Source organism: Heloderma suspectum, chromosome 15 (genome assembly GCF_057233095.1).
Source record: "Heloderma suspectum isolate Gila_16-S chromosome 15, 16-S_ref, whole genome shotgun sequence".
Lineage (NCBI taxonomy): Eukaryota > Metazoa > Chordata > Lepidosauria > Squamata > Helodermatidae > Heloderma > Heloderma suspectum.
In genome coordinates this window covers 14,677,922-14,680,925 of record NC_139472.1, presented here as the reverse complement: position 1 = coordinate 14,680,925, position 3,004 = coordinate 14,677,922, and positions in this window count along the sequence as shown.

Below are 3,004 nucleotides of genomic sequence, written 5' to 3'. Positions count from 1 at the left end.
AAGGGCAGGCGCTCGTGCGCGCTTACGTCATCGCGCTCCCTGCAAAGGCGGGGCTTCAGGCGAGGCGCTCTCCTTTCCGGCGGAGGGAGGATCGGCGGAGCAGAGGAACAGCCGCGCTGGGCGGCCGACGCGCGCCCCCAGCGGGCTCTTCCCTCCATGTCGTGCTCTTTCTCTCCCCCCCCGCTCTCCACTGCAAACCCGGCAGAGTTTTTACACCGCGATCTCCAGTCTGCACGTGTATTCCGGAATAAGCTCCGCTGTGTGCAATGGGGGCAATTCCCAGAGGGTTGCCTGCGTAGCTGCAGCAAAAACGACGAAGAGACTTTGGGTCTGGCGGCTTGCTCAAAATTGTTTTTAGAAGGATGTTGTCTCGGTGTATACTGTCTGTTTTATACGTTTTTAAAATTCTGCATATTGCATTTTCTCCTGTTTCTAACCTTTGTAAGCCGGCCAGAGAGCTTTGGCTGTGGGGCAGTCTAGAAATGTAATAATAGCGGCACCCCTAAAACAGGGGTCCCCAACGCAGGGCACGCAGGCACCATTTATTTTTTAAAATGTTTCTTGGCCACCTTCCAGGGCAGACGACCTCCAGCTTACAGCAATAATACGTGGTGCCTGGCGAGAAACCTTTTAACAAGGTTAAATCACAGTTCTCTCCAAGTTGGGAAAAGTTCCTGCATTGTGTTCTCAATATAGGCCTATTTCCTTGATGAATGTGGATGCCAAGATATTGGGCAAGTTTGTACGTCACACTAAGCCACCCTGTGAATGAGCCACAGTGGGTGGTTGTTCACGGAACAACCCATGGAATGCCTGAGAGATGATGGGGCGTGCCACGGCTTGTTCTCCCTTTCTTCCCCCCTCAGTCCTCCAGCCGGCTCTGGCACATATGCCCAGCACCTTTGCAGCAGAACCTGCCTTGTCTCCTCTCCCTGGCTCCCTTCCTACTCCAATCACTACCCCCTTTTTGTTCCCCGGCTTTTTAAAATTTTTGGTGACTCAAAAATGCAGAAATGGGGTCATGATTCTTTTAATTATTGACTGGGTTTGCATGACATAACCCATCGTGGGTGACGAGCCATGGTAGGTTGTCATGTCGTGCAAGCCCAGACCTATTCCCACAGGGTGGCTTGTTCGTGGGCAAGAAGCCACCCTAACCACCCAATAGCTTGTTGTAGCAGTTGTTGAATTGCCAATCCATCATGGGGTGCGGGCATTGGCCAGCAAGCCTTTTGGCAAGCAGCACTTTGGAGGGGGTGTCACCCATTCAGTAACCCCCTTTAAAAAAAATTGCACCCCACATTTGCACAAACAGGGACCGATTTTTTTAAATGGCCCCAGTAATGTGCGCAAATGTCCTGGGGGGCTTTAAAATTATTTTTGTCATATTTTCAGAGTTGCGTAAGTGTGCAACTCCTACTGTCTCAAACAGATAGGTTTGCCTTGTCCGATACCTTTTTACATTTGAGCTGTTGAACATACCAGGTAACTGTCCAAAGAGGAGACTGTCTATGGGCCCATTTCACAGCCTTTGATAGTCGAGAGGTGGGGAGAAAGGGTGCAGATCACCCCCATAGCTGGGTGATCCCCAGGGTTTTACGTATTGCTCCGACCCTTGGAGGTGCCCTGTTTCGAATCCCCTCTTGCTCTGGTCTCCAGCATGTCTTTTTCATAGAGATCTACAAGCCGCTCCCTTTTGCAGTAACCGGGGCTACGTTGCACACCTGCGGAGGGGGCATCTGTGTGCCTGCAGGTGTGTAAATTTCCCCTCCATTTACTGTCGGGGAGGTTTGGAGGAACTCAAGCCCAAGTTTGGGCAACGATGTCTCTACAAAAGGTGCCAAGTGTCTCTGCATGCCCCACAGTGAAGTGGAAGAAAGCTGAAACTGAAAAAGCTTCCAAAGATGTGATGTTCCTGGAAAAGATCCTGAACCAGAAGAGGCTTTGGTGAGTACCCATTTCCTTGTTTCCTTCCAGTGGGTCGCATTCCTCTCACCCTGACTCCCAGCTGCACCCAATCGCACCTGGGAGGCAAGTGCATCAGACATGCTGCACAGGCTGCCAGTCCATTTCCAGGCCCGATTCAAAGTGCTGGTGTTAACATTTAAAGCCCTTAACGGCTTGGGGCCAGGTTACCTGAAGGATCGCCTCCTCCCATATGTGCCTGCCCGGACCTTAAGATCATCATCAGCGGCCCTTCTCCATGAGCCCCTGCCAGAGGAAGTGAGGCGGGTGGCTACTAGGAGGAGGGCTTTTTGTGCTGTGGCACCCCGGCTCTGGAATGAGCTCCCTAATGAGGTTCGCCTGGCACCTACGTTGTATTCCTTCCAGCACCAGGTGAAGACCTTTTTATTCTCCCAGGCATTTTAGTATTTTAGCTTTCTCGTCTTTTAAGCTTTGCTGTTTTAAATCTGTATTTTAAATCTCTGCAGTGCTGCTAGGTTTTATTCTGGTTGTATTTGTTATATTGTGGTTTTAATGCTTTTATATTTTTGTATTGTTTTACTGTGTATTTTGGTTTTAATTTTTGTGAACCGCCCAGAGCTTCGGCTACTGAAAAGTATAGAAATGAAATAAATGCTGAGGACAAAAGGGTGGGAAAGAAAAGATTCCTGCTTCCCTCCCCACTTTCCACTGTCCAAAAGCACCTTTTCACTTACTTGGGCAGGCAAGTAAGCCTGCAGCCAACAGAGTGGAAAAGAGATAAATTATTTTAAAGCTATTTTAGCATTGGAAACTCTGCAATCCCAAACTTCTCCAGTGCCATCTTCTGGAAGCCAATTTCTCCAGATCCTCGTAGGACACAATTTGGCTTGCCTGCTTTAAGTAAGCCTACTGCTAGATGCAAGGGAAGCAGCAGAGAGACTTCGGGGTTCATCACACAAGAGCTTTTATCCTGCGATTGAGATTGCTCCTTCACGGAGTTTGCGGGCTCTTTACATGACGCCGTGACCCTCCTGCAAAAAAATACCCTCCTGGCTGCACCCCTCAAAATGGATGACAA